The sequence below is a fragment of the Hippopotamus amphibius genome, chromosome 7, assembly GCF_030028045.1.
Source record: "Hippopotamus amphibius kiboko isolate mHipAmp2 chromosome 7, mHipAmp2.hap2, whole genome shotgun sequence".
NCBI lineage: Eukaryota > Metazoa > Chordata > Mammalia > Artiodactyla > Hippopotamidae > Hippopotamus > Hippopotamus amphibius.
In genome coordinates, this window is record NC_080192.1 from 13660458 (window position 1) to 13674545 (window position 14088).

The following is a 14088-nucleotide window of genomic DNA, read 5'->3' on the forward strand; positions in this document are numbered from 1 at the left end:
ATACAGGAAATTAGGAAGCTCTCCTGACTTTCTAGGTAACAAGAGGTGGTGTCAGAATTCAAACCCAAGCCGTCTTGGTCCATTTATCCACCCATTCATTCATCCAACACTCTTCCGGGTTCTGGAAATACAGCAGTGAAGAATAGGTGTTCCTATTCTCATGGAGATTCCAATCTAGTGTCTCCAGAACCCTTGTTATAAATGCTGTACCACACTGCCTACCTGTTAGCCAAAGGGGCTATAAAGCAGAATCTCCTATCCCTGAGTAGGAGAGGGAATTTCAGATTCTTTTGAAAGGGTGGATTTTCCCGAATAAGAGAATGGGAAAGGCATATCAAGATGAGATCACAAACCCCCAAACCAACATATACTGCAATTTTCCTTTGGATTTCCTCTGGGATTCAGGGGGTCTTTCTCACATAGACCAAAGAAAGTCAGTGTGTGCAGCTTCTGCCACAGTATGGTTCATGATAAATTCAGTCCTATTTAATCTGGTTTATTTCAGTGGGGCTTTTTCCCTAAACAGGTTGTGATTTTTTTTTTAATTTTTTTTAATAAATTTATTTATTTATTTATTTATTGGCTGCATTGTGTCTTCATTACTGCACACAGCCTCTCTTTAGTGGTGGCGAGCGGGGGCTACTCTTCACTGCAGTGCATGGGCTCCTCACTGCTGTAGCTTTTCTCGTTGCAGAGCACAGGCTCTAGGCACACGGGCTCAATAGTTGTGGCTCAAGGGCTCTAGAGTGCGGGCTCAATAGTTGTGGCACATGGGCCTAGTTGCTCTGAGGCATGTGGGATCTTCCTGAAGCAGGGATCAAACCCTTGTCCCCTGCATTGGCAGGCAGATTCTTAACCACTGCGCCACCTAGGAAGAGCTTGTGATTTTTTTTTTAAGATACTCAGGATAACTTACAGATTTTCCAATGTGGTCCTATGTATTTACTTTTTTAAAGATTCACTACTTTGATGGCAGTGCCTGGAGAGAACAGACTGGAAAGTTGACAGTGGTCTGGGAAGGCTGTGGTTGAACCATCTCCTCCGGCACTACTCCTGCACAGCAATGTGGCAGATGTAAAGGAGGTCTTTTGTGTGGCCATGTCATCAGAGAGACCGGTCAGAAACCCATAAATATGAAAACCTAAGAAGATAAAGCTTCACAGAGGAAAACATCAAGGCACACCCAGGAAAGTCCGTGGACTTTAGAGCCACCCAGACCTGGGTTCGAATTCCTGCTCTGCCCCCTCTCTACGTTAGTAGATTTCCAGAGAATCTTAATGATAGCAATAGCCACCACTTTATTAAGTGCCTACTGTGTGCCAGGCACAGTGCTGTGTCCTATGTATACACAATTGCAATCACTAATTCTCATGAATCTGGAAAGTACGGTACAATCCTTATTTCACAGGTGAGGATGTAAAGCTCAGAAGAGTTCAGCAGCCTGCACAACATCACCCAGCAAAACAGTGGTGGAGGTGAGATTTCACTCTAGGTCTGTTTAACTCCTTAACCTAAATTCTGAGCTTCAGTTTCCTCACTTATGAGTTTAATAGTCCCCACCTCATGGGGTTGTGTGGAGGAATAAACGAGATCAGGTATACAAGGTGGCCGAAGATTGGTGCTCAGGACTTGTTAGTTTCCCTACGGAAGCAACTATGGGGCTGCAGGAATCCCAGTAGGCTTCCTGGAGGAGGTATGGCCTAGACTGGATTAGACTCAGAGACCGTTTTGAGTTTGAAGCATTTAGGGCTACATCCAGGTTGTCTCTGGTCAGACTGCTGGGCACCATGCAAAAAAAAAAGAGAGAGAGAGAGAAAGCTCTGCCTGCTTAATAACCACAAGGTATTCTCTTTCTTTTCCAGGTAACTGACTAGGGGGAAGGCATCTGTGATTCAGCTGTTGATGCAAATACACAACGCTGGGCACACACCAGGATGCCCAACTCGTCTGCTTTGCAGAACAGCCTCATAAAGAGTCAACAGTGCCCTTCTCGAGAAGTTATAAGCTCTTTTCTGTTTGAGTTGACAGAGAAATATTTATCCAGGGTTGCAAAAATCCTCCAGGATGGCATTACATGGGAAAAAAATGGAAAAAAGAAAAAAAGAAAGAAAGAAATTTCTTGCTGTCTTGGAGAAGCACCGCTTCCCTTTTGACATTTCATAAGGCATAAATTTGATAGCAATACAAGCCCCAGAGACACGCTGTTAGCTAAACTGCGGGTGAAGGCATCTTGCCGAGGAGCGCGGAGAGCGCTGTGTCCTTGCCTTCGTTATCCTGAGCACAGTCTTGTCTACAGCATCTCTGGTACACATCTTCCTTCCCAACGTTAAGTCACTGGGGACTCCAGCTTACAGTTTACCCCCTTAAAAATGCATGCTTTAATCCACGCCCCTGGCTCCCTTGCAGAATCCATCCTGACAGCAAACAACTCCGGGGTCCGAATTTAAGAAACCTGACAGAGCTCTCTGAGGACTTACAAGAGTCAATTCTTATTGTTTTTGTCTGCCTTTTAAAAGTCACCCCCTTGCTCTTGAGTAAGAGGGAGAGAGAGCCGGACTGCCATCCGGATGGTGACATTCAGACCAAGGGGAGGCTTTAGACAAGGGTGTATTTACTCAGTGCTACCAGCAACTCAAGGTGGGTTTCAATGAGGTATTTGCTGCAACTACTTTAAAAAGAAATTAAAAAAAAAAAGCAACAATTGGGCGGGCTTCAAAATCTGATCCTCACTGAGATGAATTTAGGGATCCCCTTAGTTAATCAGAGAGGGTTGGCTTGCCATGGCTCTTGAACTTTGGTGTACTTGATTTACCTGCTTGCTTTATTGAAAATGTAGATTCTTAGCCCCCCACTCCAGGAAGATTTGATTCAATAGGGTGGAACTCTTTCTGACTTAATTTTCTCTGTATGAGAAAAATAAATATCGTATATTAATGCATATATGTGGAATTTGAAAAAATTGGTATAGATGATCTTATTTACAAAGCAGAAATAGAGACACAGACACACAGAACAAACATGTGGATACCAAGGGGAAAGGGGAGTGGGATGAATTAGGAGATTGGGATTGACATATATACACTACTATGTATAAAATTGATAACTAATGAGAACCTACTGTATAGCACAGGGAACTCTACTCAATGCTCTTTGATGACCTAAATGGGAAGGAAATCCAAAAAAGAGGGGATATACATATATGTATAGATGACTCACTTTGCTATACTAACAGTAGAAACTAACACAATATTGTAAAGCAACTACACACCAATAAAAATAAAATAAAATAAAATTGGGTGGAACTCTTGACTCTGCACTTTGAAAGCCGTAGGTATGATTTTGATGCAGGTGACTAGGGAGTCAACTTCTGGAAACTTTGATTAAATGAAAAGAGAAAGAACTCCAGAGTCAGAAAACAGCAACCACTCTGATTCAAATCCCCACTAGGTCATTGACTTACTGTGTGACTTTGGACATATGACTTAACCTCTCTGGGCCTTGGTTTCCTCATCTATCAATAAACCTCTGTTTCAGGGAGCCCGTCACCACTTGGATTCCTAATCTACTGAATCTTTGGGTGGAAGAGAAAAGCGGACAGGAACCAACATTTGACTGAGCCCCTGCGATGTGCCAGCCATGTGATCTCCCTGCACGTGCAGTACCCTCTCAGCTAAGTATGTCTCCTTTCCAAGTCAAAGAGCCTGTGCTAACCTGTTTGAGCTTCTGGAAAATACCTTCAGGGCAGTGGTTTCTGACCCATATTCTAACACAAAATGTGTGTGGTGGGATAATTTTGTTCAACACACTTTGCTTGTTTTGTGCAAGGAAAGTCGGTTTGCATGGGTTATTTAATGCAATTCAGTTTCATTTTTTTCAGCAAGCATTTGTTGAGTTCCTGCTGTGTTCCTGGCCCTGTGTGAGATGCTAGGGATCCCACACAGAACACGCACCAGACCGCCCTCTCTGAGCTGGTTGCACTGGCCTTCCTGGCTGGCCAACAGGGCGAGTTCTTTAGAAGCAGTTGGAGCAGACACTGCCCCGCTCATCCCGGGTGAGGAAAGGCTGAAGAGAAGCTGGGAGTGATTGGCTCATGCTGAGCTGAGTCAGAGCTTGGCTGCTCTAAAATGCAAGAGGCTCGGGCCAGGTGATTTCAAAACACTTGCCTAAGATAAATAGCAAAATAATGATAATGTGATATTTAAACCCTGGCATCCAGACTTCTTATCAGCTGTGCAGGCGTGTAGGGAGAAGGCCAAAACAATAGAAAGGCCACATACATCCCCTTAGACAGGAACATTGTGACACGAACAAGCAGGTTTTCTCCAAATGTGGTCCCCAGGCCCCTGGCCACACAACCACCTGGGGAGCTTATTTAAAATACAGATTCCTTCATTATACACTGTCGGTGGGAATGTAAATTGGTACAGCCACTGTGGAAAACAGTATGGAGGTTTCTCAAAAAACTAAAAATAGAACTACCATATGACCTAGCAATCCCACTCCTGGGCATAGAGTCGAAAAAACCAGAACACCAATTCAAAAAGATACATACACCCCAACATTCATAGGAGCATCATTTACAACCGCCAAGACATAGAAGCAACCTAAATGTCCATCAACAGATGAATGGATAAAGACATGGTATATACACAATGGAATCCTACTCAGCCATAAAAAAAGAATGAACTTTTGCCATTTGCAGCAACATGGATGGACTTGGAGGGTGTTGTGCCAAGTGAAATAAGTCAGACAGAGAAGGACAAATACTGCATCATACCACTTACATGTGGAATCTAAATACAACAAACTAGTGAATAAAACAAAAAAGAAGGAGGCTCACAGATGTAGAGAACAAACCAGTGGTTACCAGTGGGGAGAGGGAAGGAGGGAGGGGTAAAATAGGGGGTGGGGGAAAAACGGGATTATTATGGGATTGTATAATTTATGTGTGTGAAACTTTTGAAAATTGTAAAGCACTATAGAATTTAAAGAATCTTTCATTCAATGAAAAATGAAAAAAACATTTTTTAATTAAAATAAAGTGGAACGGAAATAAAATAAAATAAAATAAAATGCAGATTCCTGACACCCCTCCCCCTCCCCACTCCCACTTCCACCAAAATTTGCTGATCAGACTCCAGAGGGGGAGGGCTTGAGAGCTGCATGTAGAACAAGCTCCTCCTGGCCCCTCCCCGCCTTAGTGAACCTGCTACAGCCAATCCGAGAATTACTGAAATTTTTCTGTATCTGATCCACATAACTTTTGTAGAAGATATGTCTTCCTTCTCTGTGTTATTAGTGGCAATAAAATTAGTAATTGATAATGTTTCCTGAGCACTTTCTGTCTGCCAGGGAGTAGTCTAAGCACCTCACATATAACTCATTTTATCCCCACACAAAAACCCTATTTTGGTCCTACTGTTATTCCACAGATGGGGAAACTGAGGCACAGAAAGTTTGGTGACTTGCAGGGATGCAGCCAAGATTCCACCTCAGACCTATAGGTCACACAAGAGAAAAATCCAACTTTTTGTAAAAGCAAAATAAAATAAAAGCAAGATATTGGTGGAAGTTATTTTAGAGAAGTGGGAATACAAAGGAACTTAAATTTTGCCTATATGCCCTTCTAATTTTTCTACAATAAACATGTTTTTATTTTTAGCGTGAAAACAGACCTGGGTTCATATTTGTTATTCTGCACTTATCTGCCATATGCATTCAGGTAAATGTCTTAAACTCATTGAAGTTCAAGGTTTACATCTATAAAATGGGTATAATAATTATTATTGTCAAATTGAACTGATATTTTTTATTAAACTGATGGCTCAATGCAGTTACATAACTGCTGCCAAAACATATTAGGTCCGTTTCCTTACTTCTTTTTACTGTTCTCTGCCTGCCAAAAAAGTGTCCTTGTTTCACCTGTCACTGATGACAAGCTGGAGTCTTCCAGCCCTAAGGGTGGTCCTGGGCCAACAGTACCCATATCCCTGGGAAGTTTGTTAGACTCTTGGGTCTCTGCCTAAGACCTACTGAATCAGAATATGCATTTTAAGATCCATACGTGATTCTCACAGAAGCATGGACTGGAAGATTGTTTTCCAAATGAAGTGAATTGAAACAATGATCTCCTGGGGAGCAAGAAGAAAATTTTAAAACTTCTATTAATATTTATTTCTAATCTCCCTTTTTAATGTCTGATACCTGTGTATGTTTTATGATGCCTTTAGTTGATTAGCATCTGGTACATATATATATAAAATGTATAAGTAAAGATGGTCCTGCATGAAGACAGCACTCAGACTTTCACACACTCAGATAACATCAGCCCTTTGGCCCTGCGACCCTCCCTACAGCACCTTCCAGGGGCTCTGTTGGTTGGGACAGGGATGCCCCTTCCCCACCCCTGCTGTTTCCTTTGAATAAAGGACTCTGTGTTGGTAATACTTCCAACCTCTATCCTTCCTGGGGAGGGAAGAGTGATTTAACCACTTGGTGAATTGCTGATCCAGCCCCTCTCTCTTCCATCCCCTTGGGGAGAAGACATTTCACTCTGCCTTCCCATGATGTGTGTTTTAAAGGGGCTACTCTGTCCCTATGGGGTACCCTGTGGTCACCCCCATGCCTAGCCCAATCAAGTCTGTTGCCTGCACTTTCTCATTGAACCTGCCTGGCAAACCCCAAATCCTGGTCAACTCCAACACTCAGCCTGTCAGCGCCTTCCCCAGAAAGTTGGATGTAACCTGCAAAAACACACACCTAGCTGACAGTGCTCTCCTAAGCATGCGTCCGTGAAAGTCGGATGGACCCTTAATTCTGCCTGACCCCCATACCATGTTTTCCTCTGTCGGTTACTTTTACTCTCTCCTTTCCCTCATTCCTCAAACCTTCAAAATCTCCTTCCCCTCTGCACCCTTAGCTCAGGACCTCTGTCCCATGCTTCAGATTTTGAGAAGACACCTGTCCTTCACCAGGGCTGGTCTCACCAGGATTTTGTATTTAGGTATTTCAGCCCTCTGGAATCAAATCAGATCATCTCTAATTTTGTGTTCTTTCCAGCACACACAGCACCGCTGGCTCCCTATCAATGTTGAATCCAAATACCACAGTTTTAGAAACTGCCCTTATGCTGAGCACCTTACTAATCCTCAAAGCTTTTGTGAGTGTTAAAAAATTCTGCTGTTGGTGTGTGACACGTACGACAGGCCAGGGCTTGCACTCCCATTCTCCAGACCAGGAAAACTGGTCCAGCAACCCAGCATGAGTCAGGTCAGAGTTGGAGGGTTTTATCTCCTTCTGAAAACCTCTTTGGACGATATGCTAACCTGGTAGGAGGGTCTAATTGTGCTCTAATTATAAGGGAATCAAAAAACACAAAATACAAAGTTTTCTCCCTGGCGCCCCAAATGAGTTTAAATAACCTCATCTGGAAGATATCTACAGATACAGGCTAGTTTCAAGATCCAGAATCCAGAATGGGAGTGAGGGGCACCAGGGAGAGGTCAGTGTTTTTATCCAATGAGACTTTTTAAAACAATAAGAATGACCCTGATCTGAACTGGCTGCAAAGAGCTTTCAGATCTTCTAGTAGTTCTTAAGCACCAGGAAGGCTGAGGACAGGCTTGGCAGAATCCTGTAAGCCTATTAAAAATACATATTTCTAGGCCCTCACCTGGACCTACAGAATCAGAATCTCAGGTGACATCAGAAAATCTTTATTTTTAATGCACTCCTCAGCCTCTCCTGATACACGGCCAGGTTTAGGAATCCTTGAGTCCTTATTATGAATCTGTTTATATCCTAAAATGGCAAGGCTGGCAGGGGCTTAGAGATAATCTAGACCAACTCTTCATTTTATAGATAAAAAAAACAAAGTCTTAGAGAGAGGTTGCCTGCCCGAGTTCCTAGACCCAGGGTGGGTTAACTGTGGCCAATTTAACTTTGAGTTACAGTCCCAGATCTAATTTCAGGATCCAAGTGGTACCACTGAAATACTCTTGAATATTAACTTTTTTTAATGGCTGGAAAGCAAAGCCAAGTTTCTCATTTAGATTCTTCTATCCAATAAAGTAGGGAATTTGAGTCAGAAGAATAGGCATCTTCACACCCATCAGACTCAATAAAGTGATTTTCATCATGAATGGGGGTGGGGGGAATGCATCCTGTGAACCTTTTTATTTGTCTGCATTGGTCTTCAAGTATTAAGCAGAGTTGGTCCTGAAATCAGGTCTCCAGCTCCTTATACAGCTCCCAGGAATGTTTTGTTCTCCATCTCTCACTGTCCCACTCAGCTGGATGAAAAACTTGAGTCTTTCAAATCCTGAATGATCAGGTGACCTCCTTAGTCAGACCCTAATAGCCACTCACCTGCAGCAAACAAAACGCAAATGCGTTCTGCATGTGTTTTCTCCGTATGGCAGGTTTGCACACAGAGGGTTGTACACACTGGTGACATCTTAAAAAAAAAAAAAAAAAGACACATGCTCCTGGCCCTGGAACAGAGGCAGCAGACAGGAGAATAAACAGGCCATCCTAGTGGGTGTGCGAATTGGGAGGGCAGCTGCAGCTCTTACCACCCGCAGTCGCTAACAAAATCTTCCCCTCCAGGGCTTTGTCCCTGCAGTCTTTGCCTGAACCACCGAGCCCAGGCCTGTTTGTCTTGCTGCTGGCAAGCGGGGTGCTCTCCTGGACATCTGCCTCCTTAAACTGACCGGAGTCTGGTGGGAGCCTGGAGCCCAGCACGGTGCCTAGCATTTGGTGGGCACTCACAAAAATATTTGGTGAATCTTTGAACTGTGGTTACCCTGATATCCATATGTTTCTTGGGCCGCTTCCAACCTAATAGCCGATGCCAAAGCGAATTCAATTGGATTTTTACCCAACAAGCACTGAGTGCCTGCTGTTTGCTGTAGCTATGTTAAGATCAGTGAAATAGATGCCCTCCTCACCCAGAGGCTGTAATCAGGGGGAAATGTGTGTCTACACATTCACGTCACCTTTACCTAGGGCAGCCTGTGATGAACACAGAGAACTGCAAAGAGGCAGGCAACCCAGTAGGAGGATTCCTCATTGACTGTCTTGTTTTTATATATTTTTAACAGCTTTATTGAGATATCTCTGACATAAAAATTGTATATATTTAAGATGTGCAACTTGATGTTTTCATTTACATATACATTGTGAAATGATCATGGCCATCAAACTAATTAACATATCTACTACCTCTACAGCTACCGTTTGTGTGTGTGTGGGTGTTGAGAAGATTTAAGATTTATCTTCTTAGCAAATGTGAAGCGTACGATAGAGCATTATGAACTAGAAGCAGCATCCTGTACACAGATCTCCAGAACGTCTTCATCGTGTATAATTAAAACTTTGAACCACCACATCCCCCCACCCCCTGCCCCGCCCCAGCTCCTGGAAACCCCCATTCTACTCTTTGCTTCTAAGTTTGACTATTTTCGATGCCACATATAAGTGAGATGGTGCAGTATTTCTTCTTCTGTGTCTTGTTTAGTTTGCCTAACATAATGCCCTCAGGGCTCATCCATGATGTTGCAAATGGCAGGATTACCTTCTTTGTTAAGACTAAATAATATTCCAGTTTGTGTGTGTGTGTGTGTGTGTGTGTGTGCGCGTGCGCACGCGCACATGCCGCATCTTCTTCAGCCATTCAACTGTCTAAGCACACTTAGGATGTTTTCATGTCTCGGTTATTGTGAACAATGCTGCGATGAACATGTCAGTGCATACAACCACCAACCCACTACAGGCTGTTCACTGCCTGTGGACCCCTCTTCGGACAGTAAACTCCTCAAGGGTGGAGATCTTTGCTTCTGTTTGCTGATCTTGCCAAGCACCTGAAACAGTGGCTGGCACATAAGAGGTGATTCACAAATATTTCTGCATGATTTTGATTCAGATGGAGTCTAGATTCCAACCCTCTTTCTGCTGATTATTACCTCTGGGACATAGGACAATGCTTTTATTTAGCTTCAGTTTCCGTATCGGTGAATCCAGAATAAGGACAGTTGTGAGGATCAAAGTTCATGAAAACAAGTGGGTTTTTAACCAGTGCTGTTAATGTTACTGTGATCATCGTATTAACCTAGCGTAAATATTTTTAAAAGGCACAGTACCTTGGGAGAGAAGGCGATTAATTGTAACCAGCCCACTGATTCTATCTTTTAAGTATCTTTTCACAGATACTTGTGGCTTTCAGCCAAGTCACAGAAAGCTAGTGGCTTAAACAATTAGGGACTTATTTTTTCTTATATAACAAGAAGTCTGGATGTTGATCCCCAGTGTTGGGGCTTTTGTCTACAATTCTCTTGACCAGGAGTATTAAAGTAGTGGGAGAAATGTCTATCGAGCACTTATTATCTATCGCATACCATGTTAAATACTGTATATAAATCAGATTATTTGACCACCTTATTAGGTAAAAATTGTATCCCATTTTACAGATGAAGAAAAGGAGGGTGACGGGACTTCCCTGGTGGCACAGTGGTTACGAATCTGCCTGCCAATGCAGGGGACATGAGTTTGAACCCTGATCCGGGAAGATCATACATACTTCGGAGCAACTAACCCCATGTGACACAACTACTGAGTCTGTGCTCTAGAGCCTGTGAGCCACAACTATTGAGCCCACATGCCACAACTACTGAAACCCACGTACCTAGAGCCCATGCTCTGCAATGAGAGAAGCCACCACAATGAGAAGCCCGTGCACCGCAGCGAAGAGTAGTCCCTGCTCATCACAATTAGAGAAAGCCCACGCACGCAACGAAGACCCAACACAGCCAATAAATAAATAAATAAATGATTAAATAAATAAATTTATTTTAAAAAAAAAGAAAAAAAAGGAGGGTGAGAAAGATTCATGGTTCCATTTCACATGACCCGAACTAAGACTTCGAACGCTAAGAAAAATAGGAGGCTGCCAGGAGGGTTAAGCGTAGAAGAAAGACATTTTAAAGAGAAGAAACATAAAAAAAAAAAAATAGGGTGTTTCACCAAAGCAGGTGATTTCCCAACAGGAGCAGCAGATGGGTAAGATTTAGGGAAAGAGGAAGAGGGGGAAACAGGCAAAGATCAGACAGGGAAGAGCCCAAGTATCACACAAAGATGATGAATTTTACTCTGCAGGTAACTGGAAGCCATAGAAGGACATGACACAAAGGACATCCCTCGATTTGCATTTTGGAGACAGGAGAACATTCAGGAGGTGACCCTGTCCATCCAGACCAAAAAAAAAGATGAGTTGTATCAGAAGGACAGTAGCAGCAGTAACAGAGATTTGGGAGAGCTTCAGGAGGTACGTTTGAAAGTCCTGGTGAATACTTTGCACATTGGGCTGAGAAGATGAGGGTCACTCCCCAGCTTCTGATGTGATTGCATCACACCTAATTTAACTCTGCATCGCCTTCGAGCTAGGTGTCAGCATTCTTTTTTTACAGATGAGGCCACTGAGACCTGGAGAAAGTAAGTGGCTTGTTCAAGGTCACACCAAGGATATGAGAGAGGCAGAAGGTCTATCTGGCCTTTCCAAAGCCCAGGATCTTGCTACGAACGACCCTAACTGTCTCTAACCCTAAATTAGGGAATGCGTCTCTATCCTCAGTGCTTCTTGTTTGTCAGATGTTAAACATGGGATGACTCACTCATATATAAAGTGCTTCAATTCCTCACTAATCCGCGGAGTATTTTGCCATCTGAGTTCTTTGCTGGACTTTCCTTTTGTTCTCTTTTGGGTACATGCCATGTCGCAGGTGGAAAATAGTAACCCCTTTTAATGTATACTCATTTTTTTAATTAATTGATGTAAAATTGGAGTACAGTTGCTTTACAATGTTGTGTTAGTTTCTGCTATACAGCAAGGTGAATCAGTTATACATATACATATACCCACTCTTTTTTAGATTCCCTTCCCCTCTAGATCAACACAGAGCACTGAGTAGAGTTCCCTGTGCTATACCGTAGATTCTCATTAGTTACCTATTGTATATCTAGTAGTGTGTATACTCATGTTTCTAATGGTAAGGAAAAGTTCCTAATCATCCGTGTGCTTGACTGAGTACCACCCCCACTTTGCCCATCCTCCTCCTATTCATCCCCCAAGCTCTGAGGCAGCTCAGAAGGAACTCCTCTAGAAGGCTCTACAGAATCTTTAGCAAAGCAGGATACAATATGAAAATTATATCTTGGTTATACTTTGGGGGAGGGTAAAATTCCATTTTAAAAACTAAGACTAAATTTAATGCATGTGCCTTCCCAAAGCCTTAGTTTTGACCTCAGTCTGTGGTCATTTTTCAGAGCAGACCTAGCAAACGAACATAGCCACCACCTTTACTGCTTTATATATTTATTCATTCATTTCTCAAGTATTTGTAGAGCAGCTACAGTAGAATGAGTCCAGTACAAACAAGTCAAGTGTGGTCCCTGCCCTCATGGAAATTCCAGTGTAATTCACATTATTGTAACAGGGAAGAACCAAATCTAACTATATGTTGGATCTGTTTCTTTCACTTTAACCTTTGCTTCCCTGCTTTTGTTCACTAAAAGGGCACTGTGTACACACAATGGCCTGCCTCAGAGAACCCTGCCCCTCTGCCTGAATGTTAAACCAAAGTGCCTTTGTTCAGGGAAACATCTTGACCCTGTCCGCCTGTGGATGGCTGCAAGAAAGAAAAAATTAATATATCCCCTCCCCAAGGCTGGCCATTCCAGGGGACATTTGCAAATCTTATGGCCTTTTTCCTTTACTTCCTCATCTCCTTCCCCTCTCTGTTCTATAAAAGAAATTGGCATCCAAACCCCTGATAAGATGGTTACTTTGAGACTTTAGTCTACCATTTTCTCAGTCTGCTGGCTTTCTGAATAAATTTGTATTCCTTGCCTCAACACCTCGTCTCTGATTTATTGGCCTGTTATGTGGCCAGCAGAGCAAACTTGGACTCAGTAACACTGTTTCATTTACACTTTACAACATCCCTGTGGGATAGAGCATTACTGCAATTGTACCCATTTTATAGGTGGAGAAACATAGGCCCTTAAAAAGCTGCTGGACAGCATGGTACATAATGGTGAAGAATCCATGGGTCCCATAGGGGTGATTGAAGAACCTCAGTAGCTGAGAAGACCCAGTCCAATGAGCAAGGGATGGCAGTTCAAAACCAATGCTATGGTGGATCATAGAAGGTCCTTTATTAGTAAAGGACAGGCAGGATTAATCCTAGCCCCCAGAGGTGGGATGAATAAGAGGTAAGTGGCATGAACCCACGTGTACCAAGGGCACAGCTTCTGTGTGGTCATGAAAATCCACGCTTGTATCCATCAGCTGGTGAGCAGACATGCGCTCTGCAGCTCACCCCCATCAGCACACATCCTGGGTTAATACATGGGAGATTTTCTAAGCTGTTCGCTGTGACTACTGTACCCTCTCTACTGCTTCATCACAAAAAAAATTACCAAACCTGCAAAAACCATGATACAATTGAATCCAATGTGGGAATCAGTGAAGGGTCCACCTTTGTGGGAAGGTGGGCTTAAAGCCAGAGCAAAGCCGGCCCATACAATCAAAGGGACCACCGATGGTTGAGTTGTCAAAGGTAATGTTTCAGTTTATCAAACATCTATTGTGTGCATGAGATAATTGCACAAATTATCTCATTTAACATTTACAATATCCCTAAGAAGCAAGTACTATTACCCTCTGCATTTCAAAATTTAAAAATGAATAAATAAATAAGGGCCAGAGAGGTTCAGTAAGGTGCTTAAGATCCTACCATCCTTAAGGAGCAGAACTTGGGTTTGAACTCCGTTCCATGCGATTCCACGTTTTTGCTCTTAATTACTATTCTCTCCAACTTCTCAAATTAAAGGACTGGGTCCAGCTTGCAGAGAGGAGAGTCTGGGGAAGAAATTCACAAGGAAGCAGTCACTTTTTTTTTTTTTTTTTTTTTTTATTTCCCATTACCCTTTCTGCCTACCCACCAGGCACTTTGCTTTTACATTCAGGTAGTGTTTTAGAAAATTGAAAGAAGAGCAAAGATCAACTATGCGGCCCTACATCCTGCTCTCATC